The following is a 24,307-nucleotide window of genomic DNA, read 5'->3' as shown; positions in this document are numbered from 1 at the left end:
TGTTAGCTTTTGTTGTTTTTGATGGTTTTCGTTCAGAAGATTCCAAAGTTCTTTGGTATTATTCGTCCGGTATGTTTTCATCATTGTTTCTGCATCTGTTTGTAGTAATATTGCCTTTTGAGATTTTTTCCAGTTGTTGTAGGTTTGTTTTAATTTGGCAATCTGAATGATGTTTCCTGGTTGTCTATTTTTCTTGAGCTGTCTTATCTGTTTCGCCAGCTCCTTTTTTTTTGCTGCTATTTCCTCGTTGTAACTATGCAGATGAGTTTTTTGTGAGTGATTTTCAACTGTTTGCTGGAACGGGAGCAGAATCCATTCATAATTCAGTTTTTCCAAGTCCGGTTTTTTGGAAGTTGATAATTTCTTTGGAAGCAATGGTAGTATTGTTTGTGGAATGCGAAGTCTTGATGATGTACCGTCCAGTTCAAGTAAAGGTTGTCCTAGAGATGGCATTTGATGTCCGGTAAGGTGTGACTGAACTGTTAGCTTATTGTGATCGCTGTTGTCGCAAACTATGGTTTGAGCAATGTCGACCGAATCTTGGAGGGTTTGTGAGAGAAAGATATAGTCGATAATTGCTGCAGAGGAGGCTCTTCTCCATGTTGGCATAAAGGGCGTTAAGTTGTTTTTTGCATGATTTAAGAGGGTGAGATCTCGAATCTGGATTTCTTTCATCCATTTTGACGCTTTAGCCGATAGGTATTCGGGTCGTCGTGGAGTGCCGTTAGGTGTAATAAGACTGATGTTTAGGTCTCCGCAGAGTATTAATTCCAAGTTTCTGTAGGTGTCAGCTATGTTGTCGACTGTGATAAATACAGCTTCGATGAATTCATTAGTTGTAATGGCTACAGGATTCCAGTAGAGATTCAATATTGCGATTTTTGTTTCGTCATTTTCTTTTTGGTCTTGGTGGGTCTTTATTGTTATTATGGTCATCTGAATCCAAGGGTTTATGTTTTCGGTGGTCAGTACTCTCCAATAGGGATTTATTTTGATTAGGGTCAGAAGTCCAGATGCTGGTCTTCCTTGTTTTTTTTTTATTGCAGGATTTAGGAAAGCAAGGAAGCCGTCACATGCTGGTGTGTCGGTGATCCAGGTTTCTTGTAGAAATATGATTTGAAAGTTTTCAAGATCATTTGATGGCTGAGTGTATAAGTGAAGATTCCCTCTTGTGTTCCATGAACAAAGTGACCATGTGAAATTTGTGTTGTTTAATTGTTATGAGTATGAGTAAACTGAGCTTCTTGAAGAAGTGGTTTCTGTAGTTGAAAGCTCTAGATCGTATATCCTTTTAAAGGGGCGATCCTGACCGTTCGATTGTTCTGCTGTTTTGTCTCTGATCATTTTTTCATTGATGGCGTGGTGTTCATTTGTGCGAACGGGCCTTTGGTTTCTCACCGGGAGTTTCCTTGTTGTTGTGGTGGCCCAGCACTTGAATCCAAGTTTGAGAAGTTGAGCGCCTTGTGAAGCAATTAGTTCTTGGTCATCCTGATTCGAGATTTCGGCGACAATTTTGTCTAGGTGCTTATGATCTGTAAAGGTGATTAAGTCGATCTCAGCTGTTGTTATATGTTGCAGTTGTGGTATTGCTCCAAGCAGGCGGAGAGTGTTTGTTCTGTTCAGTATAAGGGGTTCTTTTCTGTTGATTCGATTTTCAATATGGATTTCATAGATTTGATTTTGTTGCAGTGGATTTATAAACGTGGGCAAAATGCAGTCCGATGTGAATGTTGTATGTATAGTGAGAGAATTGTCCATGACTTGATCATAGTATTCCACTGATAAAGAGCCATCGCTAACAAATGATGCGATTGAATTTTCCTGTAGTGAACTTTCTGAGATGTCTTCATATGGCAGTCTTATTTGCAGGTCTCGGGCGCTGTTATATTCATCAATTATTATGTAGCTTGGGGATGTTTCAGATTGTATATCTGGTGGCGTATCTTGCGGTTCTTGGTCTTCGTGAGTTGTCCAGTTTAGTAGGTCGTCCTCTTGCGCAGCGGAGTCTGATTTGAGTTGATGGCCTAAAAGTGGTATTTCGTTCTGTAGTTGCTTAGCAGTGACATTGATCGGGCCCGCTAGTTTCTTCTCAGGCGATCTTGAATTGGTTTTTTCTCGCAAGTCCACTGTTTTTGGTTGTGGAATAAGTTCAGTGGGTATTATTGTTCTGAGGAACGCTCTAGAGCCTGTTTGTCGTTTTTTGATAGCGTTAGGGTGTGTTGATTTTGCAGCATTGGTTGTTTTTTCTTTCGAGAAGATCTTGTATTGTTCTATTTTATTCTCTTTTAGCTGGCCGTCGCCTTGTACTTCTGGATGTAGAGTTAAGGCAGCCGCAGTTCTCTGTTGAATGGTGTTTATGCCCGGCATTTGTAGTTGTGCTTTTGTACTTTGTACAACATTTTCATTTGTTTGTTGCACTAATGTTTGATTATGTCTTATATCCATCGGTTGGTTTTGTTGTTGTTCTCGCTGTGTTTTGAGGAGGGTAAGTAGTTCAAAGTTTAAGTTTGTTTTTTCCTGTCGATCGCTTCTAGCCATTTCTGCTAGTCGTTGTTGCCAGCGATTTGATTGCTCCGCTTCTGAGTTCAGTCGGGCTTCTATTGTGTTGATGAAATTCTCGATGTAGATCTGCTTTGAGTGAATCATGGCTAACAGAGTTGCTTGATCCTTGATGTTATCCTTCATTGATTCTTGGATCTTAATGAAAGGTATCATTGTTTGCGAGAGCACTGCAATCAACGTATTTTGCAGGTCAAGCATCGTGGTTGGAATCCTGGGGATGGGATGTTCATCCTGTTCGTTATGCTCAGTTGTTGGGTTTGAGGGTTTGGTTTCTGAGGCATATACTGCGTGTTTTGACTGCTCGTTTTTGTTGAAGATGTCAGGCGTGTAAAAAGATTCATCTGTATCATAGTTAAATTGTTTGGGTAACTTATGGTTTCCTGGTTGGTTCTTCTCGTGTTCTTTTTTAATTATTCTATTTCCAAATTCTTGAAAAAGACAAGGCGTTGAGGTCATCTGTGAATTATGAGTTTCTGTTGTTGTGCCGAATATTTCTTTTCGTTTGTCAAGATTTAACATGATAGATTCGATTTCTGTTATGTCCATTGATAATCTTTTAGCCTTGGTTATATTTTGTTTGTTAATATTTTCAGACGCTTGTGGATATTTGCTTGAGTTGTGGGTTTGCAGCCATGCAAGCTTGGCTAGTCTTGCTTTCTCTTTTTTTGCTTGTTGAGTTACAGTTTGTGAGTTGCATGATGTTGTGGGAATCCGTTGTTCTTCTAATTGCGGTTTGAGAGGTTCGTGAGGCTCACTTCCGATAAAAGGTTCATGCAGTCCAATTCCAATGGCAGTTGGGTCTGTATGATCTGTGTTAGTAATCTGTGCAGCAGCTGTTAATGAATTGGGCTCTCCTGTGTATTCGTTTGTTTGAAGTGCATGTTGGTCATTGACTTTGTATACTTGTTGTCCTTTTATTGCGGCACTTGGAGTCTCTTGGCTTTTCTTTTCCTCGTCGTAAGCTTGCGTGTGTTCTCTAATGGTCTGATAATTTGAGGCAGCATACATGCTGTGTATGTGTGGTTCTTTATTGTGCGTCTGCCTTTGAGGAACTGTAGACAGTTCTTGGTGTCGGTCCCGAGTTGATGCTTTAGGTGGTATAGTTGGTTCCTCAGATTGGCCTTGTCTTGAGTTCATGTTTGAAGGATCTTGTGTTTCATTTAGCCGTTCGTCGCAGATTTCTTTTAGTTCTTTTTCATCGAAATGTTCTTCATCGGTTTGTTTAGTGCTGTCTATGGATGGAATGATATTCGTTCTTATCGATTTTTTGCCAATTTCTGCACTATCAGGCGTAATTTTTTCGGGCACTATGTTTTCCTTTAGAAGAGTCTCAGATGTATTTAATGAGCTTGGATAGTGTGATGTATTAGAGATGAGCTCTGACAGGGTTGGTTCATCATAGGTTTTAGGTTCAGATAAGTAGTTATCCTTTGGGCATTTGATTGGAACGAGTTTTGCTTGAGCTGCGCTTAACACTTCGTCATAATTGTCAAATTCGCAAGTAATCAGGTATTCAGCTTTCAGCGTACTGTGCTGAGGCTGTGCTGTTGTGTTGGTTTGAGCTTGAGGACTTGGGTGGGCGTTTATTTGAGTTGTTGTGTCATTTTCTGCTTCGAACAGGTCATCTTCAATAAGGTAGTGTTCAGTGTCGTGGGAGGCGTGTTGTATCTGCTGGTTCTGTGCGAGTTTTGCTGATTGAGCTCTTGAAAGTGATTGTTCTAGCGTCAGCTGTGATGCGTCAAGGACAGACAAGGCTGCTGTGCATAGTTTGGTTCTTAGTCTTGTTTTTGGCCGCACGGTTGGTTGTTGTTTAGGTCTAGTTGAGGTCATTTCTTCTTTATGTGAGTCACCTGCCAGAGGAGCGAAGCTCTGTGTGAGACGTAGCAGGGTTGGTAGCAGGAAATTTACTGTCAGGTTCTAGGTGGATAATACGGTTTTCTACGCAGGATGCGTGTGAACTGTTGATTTGAGGTTAGAGGGACAAGTTGCAGGATCCAAGGAATAATCCTTTCGGTCTCCTGTAGGTGAAAGGGTTGTATAGTTGAGGTGCAAGGCGATTGCCTTTCCGGTCTCTCAGGTTAGGAGTTCTTCCAGAGAGGTTTTCTCTCCGTTAATGATGCTACTGGGTAGAGGATCCCAGTTCTCTCAGGTTAGGAGTTCTTCTGGAGAGGTTTCCTCTCCGTTAATGATGCTACTGGGTAGAGGATCCCAGGGCCTGGTCTTTCTTGTCTCCTTTTCACTAATCCGAGAAGGTGGCCTAATAGTCTCTCAGCAGTACTTGCAGTTTTCAGGGGAGTATGTGCTCCGTTGGTAATAAAGCCACCCACGGGATTCACAGGTCAAGCTCTTCCTGTCTCTTGTAGGTGAGGTGGTTAACGTAGAACTAGTATCCACTGGAGTCAAGGGCTTCGCCCGTTGCTTCCGGGTAGTGTTGTTCACCACAAGATCCAAGGGTCAAGCCCTTTCGGTCTCTTGTGGGGTGATAGGCTGGGGGTTTCGTTAATGGTTGCTTCCGGGTAGTGTTGTTCACCACAAGATCCAAGGGTCAAGCCCTTTCGGTCTCTTGTGGGGTGATAGGCTGGGGATTTCGTTAGTGGTTGCTTCCGAGTAGTGTTGTTCACCACAAGATCCAAGGGTCAAGCCCTTTCGGTCTCTTGTGGGATGATAGGCTGGGGGTTTCGGGGTGATGTCTATGTCACTTAATAGTGTTATTCGCCACAAGGTCCACCGGTCTAGCCCAATCGGTCTCTTGCGGGAATGGGTGGAGTCGCAGATGGCTTAGGAAAGTACAATGGGTGCAGCGGAGTCTTGGTTCGTGCGGCGGTGATGCAAGGAAGGATGAATCAGCGGTAAGTGTAGGTGACAGTCAGGCGATCGGGCCGTGGGGAGAAGGGGGGGGCAGTGGTGAGTGCAGGTGACCAGCGGGCGGTCGGGCCGGGGGGAGAGAGGGGGAGGGGCTCGGCGGGTGCCGGGATGATGGGGGAGGGGAAGGTGAGACTGCAGAGGGAGGTGAAGAGGTGAGAGAAGACGAGAAGCGAACGAGGTAGACCGAACCGGTGCCGAAGGGGGAGTGGGGGGAAGGGCGGAAACAGAGGAAGAGGTGAATAGGAGCGGAGGAGCGGAGGAATAGGTAAGAGGACGTGGGAAGCGAGCGGGGTGGCAGCAAAAAAGAGTTAAGAAAAGGTTTACGAGTACCGGGGAAGGAAAGAGTAGGGAGGTGGCGAAAGTGAAAGCAAGGGGGGGTTTGTTACTTACGCGACCAGACAAGTGGTCAGGGTGAAGGTGTGTTCGGGCTTAGTTCAGACTTAGTTCAGTTTTTCTCCGCTTCGAGAGCGGTCCGGAGTGTGATTATGACACTTTTGGAAGATCTTCTGAGGGAGAAGGCAGGCGTCGCGAGAGCGCCGCAGAGCCCAAAGACAAAAAAGACTCTGCAGCAGACTCCGCGGCCGCTCCGCGGCTTGCTGGATAATTTGAATCCTCTCAGAGTAGAGGTAGAAAGAGGACTAAGGGTATATCCACCCTGACTGGAAACTGGAGAAAACGCTGTAGGGTCTCTGCCCAACACTGTCCAAAAGACTCTGCAGCAGACTCCGCGGCCGCTCCGCGGCTTGCTGGGTAATTTGAATCCTCTCAGAGTAGAGGTAGAAAGAGGACTAAGGGTATATCCACCCTGACTGGAAACTGGAGAAAACGCTGTAGGGTCTCTGCCCAAGACTGTCCAAAAGACTCTGCAGCAGACTCAATAAAATGAGAGCCTCTTTATCACGTACGAGTTCCACGAGTTCCACGTTTTCTTCTCCTCTCTCCTCTCTCATATAATTAGTCTCATTTGCAAGTCAAATTCACGCTCATTGACATCCAAAGGAACAAACACTGAAATATTAATTCACCTGATTTCTGAATACACCTGGAGCACATTCGCCTGTCTCGTTTGCTCCTGACTTCAAAAGTAGTACAACGCCCACCTAGAAACCCTGCTGGGCCAGATAAGTCTCACAGCTTGTAGTCACGCATGCAACCTACTCCAGAAGTGATACTTCAAGGAAAATGAGTGGTACACTTTTAGCCAACACTGTTTAGTGAATTAGCAGCTTGCTGCGTGTGTTTGTGTGCAATCTAGAGGCGACGGTCTTGAATCCAGAGAGCTCGGGCTCCTTACATTTCATTCTACCCTAGAATGATACAAGGAGTCCCAGTAACTGCTTCCTGTCACACAATCGCCTGCCACAGAGATGACTGGTTTAAATATCAGGTGGCACTAGTCCACGGTATTACCCAAATTAACCTTTTACAATTGACCTTTTGTCCGAATTCACCTAATTATAGTGGTCCTAATTGACCTTTTGCACAATTGACCTTTATATTATTTTAGTTATTTTATATATGTATTGGGTTGGTTTTGGATTATAAATAATATAAGGGGATTGGGTGGGGGGGTTGCCAGGGAGTTTTGGATTCGGTCGGGTCTTCCGGGGGGTTTCCCCCGCATTTATGTCCTAGTTGACATTTTAAATTAGGTCAATTCTCCACAAGGTCAATTCTCCAGAGGTCAATTGTGAAAACGTCAATTAGTATACAATCGTCCTGAGGGGAGGGCTTGCAAAATGTGTCCTGGGAAATATGCAATTTTCTGGCCGAAGCCCACACTGCAGCAACCCCATCTTCCCAAAAACTAAACTCAATACCAGCCTCTCTTCCACCCACAGATTCTCAAGTACACATAGTAGACATTATTGACGTAACGTTCCTTTCATGAAACCTATATTTCAGTTACGTTTGTGGTTTCCTAGAGACCCGGGCCCCAAGGAACCTCTGCCACATAGCAAACGTAGTAAAATGCTTTGACCAGGATAATACAATTTGGTGGAATGGAGAAGCTGAGATTACAGCTCAGGTTTCCTTGTGTCGCAGTTTGCAATTTGAAAGCAGGTACATCACCTCCGTTCTTTAGATATAGACACATGTAACGAGGTGGGGGAGCTAGAGCATTGATTGCTAGAGCCGAGCCATAGCTAAAGAAAGGGGGGGTGCCTTCACTAAAAGAGCCAAATAGCAACACAAACCGCCTACCTGTCACTCTGACTACCCACCCCATCCCCCAAAACATAAGATATTCACTTTGCCTCCTGCCTCCCCACCAGTGCACACTATATAAATGGTTGTTATAATTATTTCTGAATTAACTATATTATTAACTCATATGAGACATTCCCTACAGATAGGTAAGCAAAATAAGGCAAAGTAATGAAAAGTGATTTGCTCAGGTAGGAGTATGAGCCCTTGACTCCTGGCAGAAATGTGAACACTTTTGAATAAATCTTGCATTCAAAGCACAGGTCACATGATAAAGCAACTGAAAAAATATTAGCAAAGTTGTATTTGCACCATATACAAGAATGTATTGTATTTTTTATTTGTATTATTTATTGACATTTATAAAGCGATGGACATTTACATTTACAGTAACATTATGGTACACAAATCAGTAGTGTAAAGATGGGTCAAAACAATATCTGTGCAATATGTTTCAGTTAGTGGTGAGGGAAGGGAAAGGAAGAGATTTAAGGCAAGTGAGAAAAATACAGAAAAAGGAAGAAGAGCAAATATCTAGCTTCAGAGAACCCCGATGTTTGGGGGCAAGCAGCGAAAAAGAGGAAAAATGTGAAGGGGCATAGGGAGGTTTGGGAATTGAGATTTGATGAACGTTTTGAGAACAAAGGGAACGGTGAAGGGGAAAGAGGAAGGTCAGATTAGAAAGATAAGAAAGACCAAGGCTGTGAATGCATTTAAAGACAATGGGCCTCATTACGACCCAGGCGGCAAGGGGTTTACGGCAGCGTAAACAGCGCCGACCCTTACCGCCTGAGTACGAGGTCCCTTAGCGTTAGTGTTAAAATCCATGGCGCTAAGGGACCATGGAGTTAATTACGCCACCGTAATTTACGGTGGCGTAATTAACGCCTTCCCCACTCCCATTATGCCCTATGTGGCAAAAATGGGAATGGGGAAGGGTAAATGGGGATTGGGGACTTACCGCCCCGCCAAGGTCGGAATGGGGCGGTAAGTCCGCCAACCACCATGGCGTAAACATAGTTTACGCCATGGTGGTAAAGTCACGGCCCAGGCGGTAACTTACCGCCTGGGTCTTAATGAGGCATAATAAGTAGAAAATGGAAACACAAATGTGAGAAGAGAATTAGAAAAAAAGTGGGAGTTACTTGAACATGCAGAGATAAGAGGGACAGAAGACGATGGTGGAAGCACAGTATGAATGGAAGTCACATTTCATTATGTATAGCAGCAATTCATTATGTATTCAAAATATTAGAAATTAAGTAGATACAGTATATGTTGATTTGTTTTAAATTACAGGGGTTATACCCAAAGATATGTTTTTTTAAATATGTGTAGACGTATGAACTCAGTATTTGGTGCTTTGCAACATTTTCAATTTACACTTTTGTTAAAGATTTTTTGGAAACCTTCCCACAATAAAACAATAAAAAAATGAAAGAGTGAATGAAGTGTGGTAAGATGGGAAGCCGGCCGTCCGAAGAGAAGAGGCGATCGATATTCAAGTTGACAGAGCACTGAGGAAGTGATACACATTTTAGTGGCTTTGAAGGAGAGAGAAAAGGGAAGATGTGCGGAACATCCAAGATATGGAAATTACACATCCCCTCACCATGTTCACCACCGTATGATTGTAATGTGCTCAGTTGCTTCCAGATGTTGTGTCCGTGCTCAACAAATACTCTAATAATAATAATACTAATAATAATAATAATAATACTAATAATAATAATAATAATAATAATAATAATAATAATAATAATAATAATAATAATAATAATAATAATTCATGGGAGATGTGGAAGGGATGTGATTAGAGAAGGATAGAGAGAAATCAAAAGTAACACCATGATTGCACACAGCTGGGGAGAATGGGTAAAAAGTAGAAGGAAAAAGAAGAATGGAGGGTGAAAGGGCAGGAGAAGGGAAAGAGGAAGAGTTTGAGAGGGGTGAAGGTATAGAAAGTGGACATATATCCAGTTTTGGACTGCCAACAGACAGGCAGATACAGTAGCTTGTAAAGAATCAGAGAAAGAGGAAAATGAAAGAAATATCTGTGTGTCATCTGCAAAGAAGTGACAAGAGAGTTTAAAGGAATCAATTAGAACATGAAGGGGGAGAGTGTAAATAGAGAAGACAAGTGGGAAAATAATGACTCCTTGGTGGAACACCATACAGAAGGGGAAACAAGTAGACAATTGGCAGGCCGGGGAGGCAGACTAGGAACAATCAGAAAGAAAGGATTGAAACCATTAGTGAATTCTGTCAGAGAAACCAAGGGAGGTGAGAGAAGAGAGAAGAGTAGGGTGGTCAACTGTATCTAAGGCAGCTGAGAGGTCCAGCAGAATAAGAATGGAAGAAAGCTTATTGTGATGGGCTGTCAGAAGAGACTAAGAAACATGCAGTAGGGCAGTCTCGGTAGAATGAGGCAGACAGAAGCCAGATTGTACCGGGAGAGGGCTGGAAAGAACAAGGGAAAAGCTAAGCTTTGCATGTAGATTACTCTTTCTCATATTTAGGAGAGACAAGGGAGAAGAGAAATAGGGCAGGAGCTAAACCATAGAGACAGGTCAATCAAGGATTTTTTAAGGATGGCAATAATGTCAGCTTGTTTGAAATAGGACGGAAAAAGTAAAGTGGAGACTGCTTCTGAAGAGTAGGAAGAGAAATGGTGTCAGGAATGGGATGATAAAAGAGGTGAAAGGAAGAGGGAAGAATCAAAATGGCAAAGGTTGTGCTGCAGAAATTGAGAGGTGGAAGGAGTCCGGGAGGGATGAGTGGGGAGAGAGGAGGACAAAGTCAAAAGGGAATGGTCTGAAAGAAAGAAAGGATAGGCAGAGATAGATCAAGGCGTGGGAACAGAAGATGAGATCAAGAGATAAGTCGGAGATGGGAGAAGGAGAATATTGAATGAGATGGAATTTGAACGAGTAGAGCAGAGGTATAAGGGGGCGGAAGAGTGAGTAGATTATAGGTGAGGATTAAAGTCACAGAGCAGATAAAAGACAGATGAGAGAGAGGAAATAGAAGAAAGAAGGGAGTCAAAGGCCCCAGGGAAAAGAGCGAGGGGACCAGGGGGCTGATTAAAGAAGGAAAAGTCAGGGGCCAAGGAGTAATAAAGTTAACTAAATGGTAATTGCAGTGTAGAGAAGAGAGGTTAAGTACTGGAAGAGAGTGGACCCAGGAGAAATCATGCAAGATACCACTAGCACCACCTTGGCCAGCGAGGGAGGGAGAGAACTTAGGAAGGGCTGTGGAAAGAAAAGCAGGGGCCGCAGTATTGTAGGAGGAGAACCGGGTTTTGGTAAGACATAGGAACTGGAGATTTAGTCCAAAGAAGAGATCTAGAGGTGAATGAGATTTATTGTAAATGAATCAGGCATTCCAAAGAACAATAGACAAAGTAGGAGAGGAGGAAAGGGAAATATGAGGGAAAGCAAAATGTGAGGGGTTACGAAAGCAGAACGATGGTGAGGAGAGAGGTTGTGTTGATAAGTGGCTGGGATAGTGGCAGACATAAGAGATGAAAGAAGAAATATAATGAATAGAAATGTAAGGGGCCCATGGCCACCTTGCAAAAACAGCATAGAATGAGGGCGGAAGTGGGAGTGCAGATGATAATAGAGCGGTGGAGCCAAGGCAAACAGGGACACACAGGAGTTGATAGTGCTCTCAGAATGGTCACCCTTAGAACGGGACACCAAAGGCTGAGACGCACAGGAGAAGGGACAGGTAAAGGGAGGGGGAAGAGTTATCAAATGAGTCATCATATGGTGTGCCGCTGTGGAGGGGCAGTGAGCACCATAGATGGTGGTGTAGGAGGGAGGGGGGCAAGAGCAGACAAGCTGCTCAGCTGGAAGGAAGGCCTCTCAGGCTGCAGCCGTCAGAACGATGGACCTGGAGGCACAGGAGTCCAGGAGCAGATAGAAGAAGCCAGCAGCTATCAAGATCAAGAGTCAGATGAATGTTGAGTTGTCAAGTGAGCTGTCACATGGAGCGCCAAGTTTGAGGGCCAGTGAGCACCATACACACAGGCATAAGAGGAATCAGGGGAGGGCCATGAGCAGTCAAGCTGCTCAGCTTGAAGAAAGGAAGGCTCCTCTGGTGGCAGGCATCAACAAGTCAGCTGGGGAGCACCGGAGTCCAGGAGCAGATGGAGTGGGCCAAGTATGCTTCACTTTGTTAGAACAAGAACAAAGTTGAGTCGGTCCCACAATCGTGTGCATTAACTTGCAGGTCAGGCAAAAATGATTTTCAGAAATACCACTAGTGGACCTGGTAACTTTTTCCAGAAGTATCTGCCCATCTCTGAATGACATGCGTATTCATTTTATTTTATGTTTTTATTTATACATTTATAAAGCACATAAAAACTTGGGGGCATTGAGGTGGTGTTACAAGTAAAAGTATTTGTCCGTTTGTCATTAGCAAGCTTCCAGGCAGTTTAGCAGATACAAGGATGCAAAGGTTTAAGACGCATATTAAGCAAATGTTAATGTTAAATGTTTTTATACTGCTCACAGGTGCCACTTGCGTGGTATCTCGTCACCCAGGTGGTTCTTTGAAAAAAAAGAAGAGCGGTTAGGTTAGCTGGAGGAGCGGGAGAAACAGCAAGGCAGCTGTGATGTGTTTTTGGCAGCTTCAGTTTGGATGTTCCTTTCACTTAGCTTGGGTGCGAGATTCAGCAGGTGGACGTCATGTGGTGTTGTTCAAGGTTGTGTGTGCTATGTCTTGTTATTGCTTGTTTGTTTGTTTGTTTGTTTTTGTTACTTATATTGCGCACCAGACCCAGGGGTAACCGGGCGCATTTTATAAGACAACTTAAAGCTTAGTTACAAGAGCACATGGCAAATAGAGAAACAAGAAACAAGAAATATACAAAAATATACAACAGAAATATACAAAAATATACAACAGGCGAAAGAGGATGCACGTATTTAAAGTCCTAATCAGAAACTACTAGGGATTAAGTAGGTCCAGGCAGTGGGTGATCTTATTGTTGTCTGCGTTTTTTGATCCACATTATGAGGTTATGTCGGAAGGTGAGGTAGGGTTGATCAGTCTTCAGGGTGGATGGTAGGGAGTTCCAGAGTTGCGCTGCTTTCACCTGAAAACTGCAGCCACCAACTCTGGTCAATTTAACTCTAGGTATAGATATGTTGTTGGAGTTAGCGGATCCGGTGAGTCTTGTTGGTTTTATTCTCGTGAATCTCGCAGAAAGGTAACGTGGTGCAGCGTTGTTAAGGCATTTGTAGACCAATGAGGCAACTTTTAGTTGGATTTTCTCCTGAGTAGAAAGCCAGTTATTGACTCGTCTAAATTTGGTGATGTGGGCTCTCCTGGGAATACCTAGTGTTGCTCTAAGCGCATTGTTCTGCAAGATTTGAATTCTTTTGATAACTTCCTTATTAGCTCCAATATAGAGCGAATTGCAGTAGTCCAGCTTGGATAACACGAGTGCTCTCGCAAGTGTGATGCAGCTGTTGTTCGATAGGAAAGGTTTGCCTGCTCTTATCAATTTACAGGTGTAGGTGGTTGAAGAAGCCATCGCGTTGACCTGCTTGTTGAAAGAGAGGGTGGAGTCCAGGTAGAAACCCAGAGTTTTTACCACGTGGGCAGTTGTAATTTGGTTGTTGTCAATATTAAAAGAGGAGTAGTTGGGGCCCAGTTTTTTGAGGGTAGAGGGTGTGCCCAGGATGATGATTTCAGTTTTGTCATCATTCAGGCATAGTCCGTGAGTGGCCATCCATGCCTGGATGATGAGATACATTCTGTTCACCAAGGCCAAATCCTTGTCGTAATCACCGGTGAGTGGTAGGAGAATCTGAGTATCATCTGCATAATTAGTGTAGGTGATACCAATAAGGGCCAGATCATCGAAAAGGGGCTTAGTGAAGATGTTGTAGAGTGTAGGAGAAACACAAGATCCCTGGGGCACGCCACATGTGATGGGGATGGAGTCTGCTGCCGCAGTGGTGGAGAAGACTCTCATGGTCCTATTATTGAGGAAGGATTGGATCCAATTTGTGGCTTCTTCTGAGAAGTGCGCCGCCATATCCAAATGCCTACAAAGGACCTTGTGGTCAACAAGGTCGTATGCAGCTGATAAGTCCAGGAGGTGGAGTAAGGCTGGTTTGCCCTGATCCCTTAGCTCATCGATTTGCGCCTGCAGGTCTAAAAGGGCAGTTTCGGTCCCGTGCTGGGGACGGAAGCCAGACTGCTGTACTCCTAGTAAATTGTTGGTTTCAAGGTGTTTCTGGATTTGTGAGTACGCCACTTTATCTATGATTTTTAAGAGGAGTGGCACGGTGGTGAATGGATGGTAGTTTGTGGGTATGGCTGGGTCTAGCGTCTGTTTTTTAAGCAGTGGGAGTACTCAGGATTCTTTTAGGTTACTGGGTATGGACCCTGTTGCGAATGAGGCGTTAATGAGTTTTGAGATAAAGGGAGCCAGGTCTCTAGCTGCGTCCTTTATCAGTTGGGCTGGACATTGATCCCCCTGGCAGTTCGATGGTTTGAGTAACAGTATGATTTTTTCAGTCTCAATAATAGATACTTTAGAGAACTTGAAGCGAGGATTGCCGATGTTATTTTTGGGAGGGGTGATAGTTGTTTTAGGCTTAGTATCCAGACTAAGCGAGGATTTTTTCATGGCAATTTTAGATTGGAGAGTTGTCACTTTGTTAGCTAGGGTTTGCTGAATGTTGGTGCACCATATTTTATCTTTGACACAGTTGTCAGGCACTGGGATGGGAGATTCTATTTCCTTTAGGATAATGAAGAGTTCCTTCATGCTAGAGTTGGCTTGGGCTATTCTAGCGTTGTAGGTTTCCCGTTTAGCCGACAGTATTTCCTTTTTGTAGAGGGTAGATATGTCTCTCAGAGTGCTCTTATTTTCTTCAGGTGGTTGTAGTTTCCATGCGACCTCACATTGTCTTTTTTTGGTATGAAGAGTTTTTAGGTGGGGGGTGTACCAGGAGTTGAGGTGGGCTTTGGGTTTGCTTCGTCTCACTTTAAGTGGTGCAATTAAGTCCAGAGCAGAGGACATAATTTTGTTGTACTCGTTCACTAGAGTTTCAGGGTCCAGGTTATCTGGTAGTGAATTAAGTGTAGGGATGATGAGCGGGAGTAGGTTATCTGGGGTGATGTTTTTCTTATTCCTGGTTGGGATGGACAATGTTGGCTGGGCTAGGGTAGGCGTAGGTCTGTCCGTTTCTAGAGCAAATTTTATAAGGTGGTGGTCTGTCCAAATTAGTGGGGAGAACGATAGGATGGAGGCATTACAATTGTGGTCTGCCACCCAGTCAAGTATTCTACCCTTGTTGTGGGTAGGGTGAAGTACTCTTTGTGAGAAGCCTAATTCAGAGAGTAAGTTAGCCACTCTGCTTGCCTGTGGGTCGTTTTGATCATTGAAGCCCAGGTTAAGATCCCCTAGCAGGATAGCTTGTGATGATTGTTTTAGGTTATGCAATAGAATGGTAGAGATGTCCTCCTCCAAGGGTCCAATAGGCCCTGTAGGTCTATAAATAAGGTGGATGGTGAGGGTTTGGGAGTTGTTAATAGCAAATTTAGCTGTTAGGCTTTCGCAGGATTTAGTGTCATTAGAAGGAGCTAGCCTGGTGGATAAGTTGGATTTTACAATAAGGGCTATGCCACCTTCACGGGCTTCGTTTCTGTCTGCTCTTAGGATGGTGTAGCCATTAGGGATTGCTAACATGATAGCTGGTCCTGCGGCGGCATGAAGCTAAGATTCCGTAATGGCCAGGAAGTCAAGGTTTTCTGTGTGGATAAGATCAGCAATCTCAATGGCATGAGCAATCATGGACCTAGCGTTAATTAGTGCGCCTTTTAGGTGGGGGAGGGTGGATGGAGATGTGCATGTCTTTTCTTGGATCCTGACAGAGGAGTGCATACGTGCATTCTGTGTCTTCAGGTTTAGGCTGTGAGGTTTTTCTGTACCCCTATTAGGTGTGGGTTTGCTACGGTTAGATGAGGTTAGCGTTCTGGCGCGCGGTTCATATAGTTTGGCAAGTCTGGCTCGGAGTCTAGCGTTTCTAGATGTGGTATTGCATGGTTTAGATCCGAAGGTCAAACATTGTTGGAGTTCTTCAGTTTGGTCATTACGACTCATCAATGGTTGGGGTTGAGTCTGCGTCATGGCGGGGGAGTGGGCCAAACGTTGGAGGGTAGTGTATTCAATGGTGGGAGCGAGTCTAAGTGTGTAGACTAGGAGTGTTGTTAATGTGAGAAGGGCAAGTGTGGCTTGTAAGGTTTTCATCTTGTGGGGTCACCGTGGAGGGGTAGGCAATTCGAGCTAAAATAATGCTATGTATGCCAGCCTAACAGGGTAGAACATGTGCAAATAAAACAGATGCTTCAAGTGTAGTAGGCGGCACCTAAGTTTGAGATTGTAGCAGTTGACTAAAATGCAATGGGTAGTACATGGGAACAGTTGACTCAAAAAGCAGTAGGCAGCACATAGGTACAAAGTGGCTCAAAACAATGAGGCAATTGACTCAGATGGCAACACCTAGATTTGAGATAGTAGCAGTTAACAAAAAATGCATTGAGCAGTACATTTGACTCAAAAAGCAGTAGGCAGCGCGTAGGTGCAAGGTGCAAAGTGACTCAAAGACAATTTGCTCATATACAATAGGCGACACCTAGGTTGGCGATAGTAGCAGTTGCCTAAAATGCATTGGGGACTACATAGGGACAATTGACTCAAAAGAAATGAGCATCATGTAGATTCAAAGAGAGCAGTTGGCTAGAATGCAGAAGAACAGCACATAAGAATAGCTGACTCAAGAGCAGGGTGTTGTGAAGTGTGTGCGGTTTACTGTGCTGAGTGGTTCTGGTTTTTAGTGCAGGATGGGAGAGGTGTATGCGGAGGGTTGATTGTAACAGTTTGGGTTGTTTGTGGCCATGGCTGATCTTCTTCAGCTTTTCCGGTTTATTAGTTGTATTTTCCCTTCTTCTGTGTGCCCTTTCTAGTTGCATCGGTAAAGTTGCCTCTGGGTGAAGGCTTCTTGTGCTACTTTGCTACTCTATCTGTTGCCTGAATTCTGAGTGCAGTCACTATTTCTGATTAGATGCCCGTTCCTAGCCCAGAAAGTGATCAGCGGGGCAGAGACTTTTTCAGCTGGATTCCCTTGGGGGGGTTAATTTGTGGTAAAGGCGTGGTTGGTGTTTGGTCCAGTTCCCTCTTGTTGCCTTTACTCGTGGCATGTGTGGGGTGACACTCCCTTTCCCATTTCCAACCCAGGGTTGTCCTTGGCCTACTTCCCTGGCCCCAGCATTCCTGGCTTATCATCCTCTCTTTTCGGGGACTCTATGTTGGCCGGGTAGTTGGATGGGTGTGGTGTGCTTGTCTTTCTGGCCCTATCCCTCAATCTTTTTTTCCCATTTTACTTCTCTTTTTTCCTGTCCTTGGTTGATCGTGAGGTGTGCGGACGTCGTTCAATCGGCTTAGTTGTGAGCCAGGTTTTCAGCAGTTTCTTGAATTTGTTATGGTCCTCCACGGTACGAATTTCCCTCGGAATGGAGTTCCATAGATTCGTGGCTAAGCAGGGGAATGCTAAGTGGCCCCCTTTTTTCTTCCAGCACCCTTTGTGTTCGAGATGGATGTTGTTACAGGATCTCAAGGTTCTAGCAGTTTGTAGATGGAGAATTTCTTTTGTATAAAGTCTGCTCCGTAGCCTTTGTGTTATTTATGCACAGGGCTTTGAAGGACATAATTCTTTTGACCAGTAGCCAATGTAGCATCCTGAGCGTGGGTGTGATGTGATCTCTTCTGCTGAGTTTAAGGAGGAGCCTGGCTGCCTCCTTTTGTATTTGTTGAAGTTTCCTCACTAGCTATTTCGACATTCTGAGGTATATGCTGTTAGTATTTTCAATCCTGAACATAATGAGGGATATGATGGCCATTGTTCGTGCATGAAGGAGAGGAATGGTAGGATTTGTTTTTAATCGTTTGTAGGAGGAAGAAGCATTTCCTGATTATTGCATTCACTTGGGGTTCAATGGTTAACTTTATGTCCATATGGATTCCAAGGTTTTTTACAGCTTTGAATAGCGTTGATTGGTTTCCCACCTCTATTGGCCATGGTATGTGCTGGTTGTTCCCTCTGTCTTCCGGTGTAATCATGATTTCAGTTTTGTCATGATCGATTTTGAGTTAGTTAATGTTCATCCATTGGTAGAGCTCCTTGAGACACTCACCTAGGGTTGTGTTCTGTTCTTGTATTTCCCCAAATTTGAAGATGATTTGTGGATAGTCTGCATTGTTGTAGCATGTTAGTCTGTGCCTTTTGATGATTTTGATTAGCGGTGTCATGTAGATGTTGTAAAGAAGCAGGGATAGTGAAGAGCCTTGTGGTCCTCCACTGGAGGAATCCCGTGGCATGGATTGGAAAGGCTTTAACCATATCGTTACTGTCCTTTCCGCAAGCAATGATTTGATCCAGAGCAGTGCTGTGTCAGTGAGCCCAATTTCTTCAATTCATTTTATTAGGATGTTGTGGTTGACTGTGACAAAGTCAGCTGAGAGATCGAGTAAAACCAGTGTTGATTTGGTGTCATCTGCGTTCATCTTTATTTCATCCCATATTGAGACTAGTGCTGTTTCATTTCCTCTCAGGGGATCCTGCTTGTGCCTGATCAAGTAGTTGGTCATTTTCAATGTGCTCCAGTAGTTGTTCGTAGACATAGGTCTCTAGTATTTTTTTCTGGGTAAGGGATGTTAGAGATTGGTCTGTAGTTTGAGAGGTCTTCCAGATCACCCATTGAGTCCTTGAGTCGAGATTTGATGAAAAAATGCGGGATTGCCAGAAGGCAGGTCAAGCAGTACTAAGTATTCACCAGGTGTAAAGGATGGAGTGCAGGCAGTGGGTGGAGACTAGTGGTTAGGTCAGCGCCCTGCCGATTACCAAGTAGGATTTCTTCGCTCTCAACGCATGGGGGAGGTAGCTCCATTGTTAAGCTGCAATGGATGCAAAGCTGAACCCTCCTGCTTTGGCCCATTTAAATTTAGGCTGGACCAGTCTGTGGGTGTAAGGTTTTGTGGTGGGTCTAGATGAAAGGTTTTTAGAGATTGTTTTGGAGAGGTAGGGTGGGGCGGACTCAGAGATGCATTTGTGTGTGATAGAGTCTTGAACATAATCCTCTCTTGGATTGGGAGCCAAAGTGTAGCCCTACTGTTTTAGGTATGTTTTGGGCTGCTCGAAGGACATTATTTTGGATTGTCTGAAATTCTGCAGGTTGTGTGTTGACGTGCCAGCAAAGAATACATTGCAGTAGTCTAGCCTGGCACCTATCTCGACACATGCAATTGTTAGGCAGCTCTCTGTAGATAGGAAAGGTCTGGCAGCATTTATCAATTAAGTAGTGTAGGCTTGTGACAAGGAAATAGTGCATCGAGGTATACCCCTAGTGTTTTTACTGCAGGGGAGACAGGGATCTGAGTGCCATCAATGTTAAATGCAGAGGAACTAGGGTCAATTTCTTTTAGCACTGTTGGGGCTTCTCATCATTCAGACAGAGGCCATGTGTTGCCATCCAGGCTTGGATGGTTGCACAGTCAGTGCTCAAAGTGTCGGGTCGTTGGAATAGTTGCCCGAATGGGGCAAAAGAATGCGCGTGTCATCAGCAGAGTTGGTGTAGGTCATGCCGCGGGAGTCCAAGATGTCAAGGAGGGATTTGAAAAATATATTATATAGCATTGGAGAGAGGCAAAAACCCTGTGAGACCCTGCAGATAATTGGGTCTGGTGGCACGCTTGCGTTGTCAGTGAAGACTCTCATCACTCTGCCTTGCAAAAAGGAAGCAATCCAAGTTGTGGTTTCAAGTGAGAATGATGCTGAAATGGTCAGATGGTGGCAGAGGACTTTGTGGTCGACTAGGTCGAACGCTGTGGGTAGGTCGAGAAGGAGTAGCAGGGCATGTTTCCCTTCATCCCTGATCTCGTCAATCTGGCTGTTAAGATCTAGGAATGCAGACTCAGTGCCATGCCCTGGACAAAAGCCAGACTGCCAAACTCCTAAGTTGTTGTTCTACAGGTGGTACTGCATTTGAATATAGGCAGCTCTGTCCTTGAATTTTGATAGGAAGGGAACTGTGGTGATTCGCAGGTAATTGTTGGGGATGGCAGGGTCGAGGGTAGGTTATTTTAGTAGGGGAAGAACCCAGGGCTCCTTGAGGCCAGTTGGAACTGAGCCTGCCGCAAAGAAAGCATTAATGAAGGTTGTGATGAAAGGAATAAGAGTTTCAGCACAGTCTTTGATAAGTGTGGCTGGGCAAACATCACTTGTGCATCTTGATGGTTTGAGACTCTTTAAGATGTGTGATGTTTCCAGTTCAGTGACTTTTTGAAAGCGGAACAGTGGGATACTGATGTCATCAGTAATTTGAAGTCTGGTGTTGGCAATGGCTTGTTGCGAAGGCTCCAGGGAGGAACGCTCAATGAGAATTTATTTATGTAGGTTATCAATTTTTAATGACATAGCTTTTTGAATATTGGTACACCATGCTTTGACTTTCAGAAGTGTGGATGGCTGGGTGTTGGGCGTTTTTAATTCTTTCAGTATGGTGACTAAATCCCTAGTGTCAGATTTGGCATTAGCAATTCTGGCATTGTACATGGTGGCTAGTTTTAGGACGTCTGACTGGGTTTTTTCAAAGATGGTTCCGCAGCCAATTTTTTGGCTGGGACTTCCAAGAGGCCAGGGGTGAAGCAAGAATTGATGTGTCCTGCTGGTCTGGCTTTTTTAGGAGCTAGGGCAGCAATGGTATCCACAACTTTTGTTAGGGTTTTGGTGTAGAGTTCTGCTAAGGTGCAGGCATCATGTGACACGAGATGCTCTTTCTTGAGTGCATCAAGGTGCGTTAGGATGCAATTCTTGGTGAGTTTGCATGGGCTAAGTGCCCTGGTTTGAGGTAGAGGTGTGGTGGTGGGTTTGGTGTGGTGTCACAGAGGGATATCAGAGGCAGTAATGTGATGGTCAGACCATGGGCTGGGAGTGTTGGATCTGATGGAGACGGGGTAGTTAAGATCTATGATCCAATCCAGGGTGAGTCCTTTGGTATGTGGTGGGGCATTGATGGAATGGCAAAAACCCAACGCATTCAGGGAGTTAGTCAAGGAGGAGGCTTGCAGTTCAGTAGGGTTGTTCAGGCCCTGGTTCAGGTCGCAAAGAAAGATAGCTCTTGACAAAAGTTTAAGGTTGTCTCTCAGCAAAAGGAGGAGGTCTCCTTCAATGGTGCAGGTAGGGCCTGTGTGTGGTAAATGGTGTGGATGGTTATCGTGATAGTAGGGGAAGAAGATATCGTTACAGATAGAATGTTGCAGTTCTTGATGGAAGTCTCAAAAGGCCTAATGCATTGGTGTTCTTTGGCTATAATGCCTACACCTCCGCCCCTAGCATTGAGTCTGTCATTTCTAAAAATGGCCTATTCTGTAGTGATTGCCAGAGAGTGGGTTGGACGAGAGGCAGAGTGGAGCAAAGTTCAATGATCACAAGTGCGTCAAGGTTGTCTATTATGAGAAGGTCATGGATGTCCAGTGCATGGGCTGGTAGAGAGCTGGCATCGACTAGGGCAAAGTTCAGCCTGGTCTCTGCAGACTTTCTACATCTGTGAGGGTTGGCATCAGGGAAATGGTTTACCAGGCCATTGGATTGTGTGTCTCAGTTGGGTGCCACAAAGGTAAAGGTTGTGACACCGGGAACTGTGTCAGTAGGCCTCTTCTTCTAGGGGAACATTCTTCGGGGTAGCCACTTCTTCCCACTGCACCTGGGCAAGTACATTCACCTTGGACTTGGCGAGGAAGAGGTGGAAGCCCAGCAGTTGAAAGAAAAATACTATGAAAAAGAGCCAGAGATGATCCTCCAGAAGATGTCTTATTAGGAGCAGACTGGGACACGATTATCATGGTTTCCCTTTGTGAAGGGCCCAGGTCAGGCTCAAGTTGACCATGCAAAGGTGAAGGGGGTCAGTAGTCATGACCACTCATGACATCACCACCCGTCTTGTCATGGGTGTGGGATTACTTTTGTGTGCCCAAGTGTAAAGCTATCAGCGGTGAGGAAGGCTTAGTGACATACATTCTCTGCCACAATATAATTTAGTGTAGTAACCCACAGAAGAGTGACTTGGACACCTTTTTGATACACAAATACTGTAGGTGATGGCAAAATAATGTGTACAAGGAGCATACATCGCTTTCCACACACCCACTTACTGCCACACCCTTCATCAACAGTGATGGCGGCGACAATGGAGTGTCATACAAAACACTAGTTCAACAGTGGTCATACTCCAGCAAGTGTCCTTCTTACTCCCGACTCCGTGTCAGCCCAAACCTCTTCCCGACCCCACACGTTTTGCCCAGCACCACCTGACCCATTTACACCATCGTCCAACAGAGCAAATTTACCACTGATTATGTAATGTAGGCCTGCTTTTTATTATATTGTGTTATCTCATAATTGTTTTAGTGTATTGGTACTTAGAATTAATTTTATTGATTGCTATGAAAATTTAATAAACAAGGTTTTATCTGAAGGATGAATTGCTGATCATATGAGTTTCAGTTGATGGATTTATAATAGGCTCAATATTCATCATGTGTTGGAATTCATAGGTTGTGTATGTGATGATTATTTATTTCTTAGTTCGTAGTGCTTTAGTCTTCTCCTCCACCTACTAAATGCAGGAGTGTCTCTCATTACTTTGGCCTTCCCCTCTGCCTACTAAATGTATTAGGGCTTCTCAGTGCTCTGACCTTTTCTTTGCCTACAACATACAGATGTGCCTAATGATGCTTACCCAGAGACCATCTGAAGGTTGTTGAAGGGGGTTGGTTGCCTCCCTAAGCCAGTGGATGATGGACTTGTGACTGTTATGGGGAGTTTCTATTCCATGCCAGGGGACAGTCAAAGGACAAGCATTTGTGGGATCCTTCCCCAACTGAAAGCTAGACCCAAAGTCCCTGAGAGAGAGAAAACATATCCTTCAATTCAGTGATCGTCAAGTTTGCCCACACAATTGGTGCTATTGTTGCAAAACTGCTTTCAGTAGCAGGGAAGTCATTTTAGGGCATCTGGGAGAATCTCCCTGACCTCTAAAAACACAAGTTTGACACAATGTTGCCTGTTTGGGACCTTCTGAACATGGTCTACCCACAAATGATAAAAAGTTGCAGAGCCATTGGGGGTCATTACATGTGGGCTGGTCCTGAATTAACACGCTGGTAATACCGTGTACCAGCACGTTTCCGGACGAGCCAACTACAACTGGTAGAGTGGAGGATTTACCTCCTGCTAAGAGCTGGAGGTAAATCCAGCACCCTACCTGTAAAAGTCTACTGGTTTTACTGCCACTGATGAGTATTGGTGGAACATATTGATGGGATTCTGATAATAATTGCTGGTGATTTCAATGCAAACTGTTTGGATCCAACAACCTATTCTGAATTTCAGGCAAATGTTAAAGAACCAATTGTGCAGGATAGCAAAGGCAAGAAATGGTGGGAGTTTCTCGACTGCTGGAACCTAGCAGTTTTTTCTTGAAGGCATGCCCAGGGTCAATGCTTACCGAACACTTGGGGAAATGGAACCAAAGCATCAATGATTGACTTTGTTTTGTCTCTGAAGATCTAGAGACAAAAGAATACAGATATGAGGTAGGCAATGGTTCGTAGTTATCACTCTAGAATGACAGCTGTGTTTTCTGCTGTTAATCAAGTAGGAGAACATGGGAATAAAATGTGCAGAGCATATGTCTCTACTGGTAAAAATAGATCATATGAGCAGAGAGAGATATAAGGGAATTCAAAGGAGGACTTCCTTGAGTGGGCATTACCAAATGATTTGGGAGAGAGTTATGATTGTTTGGCACAGTGTCTTTTCTTCCAATTTTATAGAAAACTCTGTGTGGCCAAGGAAGCCAAAAGTCTATATAACAACAGGACAGATTATAACCCAATCATTCAACAAATTAAAAGAGAGTATATGATAGCTGTGCAAACACGTATCAGATTGGGTAGGCTACTTCCCCATTATGATGGAGATCAGAAAAAATTCAAATAGACGTATAAAAATTAAATTAAATCTATGCAAGTAAAGGCTTTTTAAAGTGAAAGTGATAACATGATCTCCATCATTCAGGAGAAGAAGGATTCAAATTATTTGAAATTAATTAAACAAAATAACGCAAACCAAATTGCAGTGCAATCTTATCCAATATCATAACACATTTCGATTTTGCATTTCACACAACTGTATAACCAGCCAGAAGATTCCTTAATAAATTGGGACAGTTTGAAATGCTTAAAATGGAAAATCCTGCTTTCTGAAATGCAAATTGAAAACATTATACGTAATCGAAGCAATTAAAGGTACCCAGGTACGAACAGACTTTGTAATAAGCTTATTAAATCATATGCAGAATTGTTAAGTACTTCCAGTTGATTCTCTTTTTAAAGCAAACTCCACCATCTTGTCCCTATATTCCAGAAAGGAGTGAGAGATGTCCCAGAAAATTACTGACTGATCGCGTTGTTAGATGCTGATGCTAAGATTTTTGGGTCGGTTTTACTTTCCTGATTGAAGATTGGTCCAGTAGGATGGGTATTCGGATACAGAATCAATTAGGTTCCAGGAAGGATTTGGGAACC

Source organism: Ambystoma mexicanum, chromosome 8 (assembly GCF_040938575.1).
Source record: "Ambystoma mexicanum isolate Mex_15411 chromosome 8, UKY_AmexF1_1, whole genome shotgun sequence".
In the NCBI taxonomy this organism is placed as follows: Eukaryota; Metazoa; Chordata; class Amphibia; order Caudata; family Ambystomatidae; genus Ambystoma; species Ambystoma mexicanum.
The sequence above is the reverse complement of the archived record's forward strand: the minus strand, read 5'-3'. Positions refer to the sequence as shown.